The 901-nt window shown below is 39.3% G+C and overlaps 1 pseudogene; it reads right to left on the bottom strand.

Annotated features, from left to right (window-relative positions):
* Positions 1-515: 515 nt before the first annotated feature.
* Positions 516-632, bottom strand: LOC145247581 (5S ribosomal RNA; annotated as a pseudogene).
* Between the last annotated feature and the right edge of the window lie 269 nt (positions 633-901).

Raw genomic sequence — 901 nt, 5'->3', positions numbered from 1 at the left:
CAGCAATTACCGAAGACTACTTGCTGACCCACATATACTATTAAAATATCTGTTCTTTACAATCAGTCTGACTTGGTGGCCGCTTATCTGTCGAGCAGAGATATAAGTCCTGGGTAGTCCTAGAAGATGCATCCTCCCAAACCTGGTCTTGTCATTTTGAGGATGATTTAGTTTATTGCAAACTGCTTGAGGCGACCAAATAAGGAAATGCTAAAAGGAGACCATACAATTAATTTTTAAGATGTCAGATTGAACTTTCTTTCGGGCGCTAACTTACCCCACTCACCTCTGTGGCACACTATATTCATGTGGGAACTTCTAATATTCTACACAGGCTCCTTCAGTTTTTGACAGACTATGGATACACACGAAGGGGTGCCTGCGTGTGAAATTTTTGTGGCAGAAATTGCGCAATATCCAACCACACTTTTCCTGAGTCGTCATTGTTAAATACCAGTGCCAAGTGAAGCGTCTGTACAGGAGGACTGGAAACAAATGCCGAGATAAGCAGAGAGCACATACAGCACCTAAAATTCCCAAATGGTCACCCACATGGTACTAACCAGGCTCAACGCTGCTTAACTTCGGTGATCTGACAAGAACCTGTGTGTCAACGCGATTATGCCGAATATTATTAATATCTTATCAAGGTTTCTCTCTCCATGCTCTCTATATATGCAAAGTTCATATAGAAAAAATATTTTTTTAAATCGTGTTTTAGTAGTTATCTGACCCACACACACACACACACACACACACACACACACACACACACACACACACACACACACACACACACACACAAAAAAAAAACAACAACTTTATATTTAGAAATTTAAAAAGAATCAGAATCAGTAATTTTATTTAAATTGGGAATTTAGGACAGAATCGGTTATTGTAT

This window comes from Euprymna scolopes, chromosome 25, assembly GCF_053919585.1.
Source record: "Euprymna scolopes isolate OS-2025 chromosome 25, ASM5391958v1, whole genome shotgun sequence".
Classification (NCBI taxonomy): Eukaryota; Metazoa; Mollusca; class Cephalopoda; order Sepiida; family Sepiolidae; genus Euprymna; species Euprymna scolopes.
Note: the sequence above shows the minus strand (reverse complement) of the source record. Positions and strands in the feature narration are given on the sequence as shown.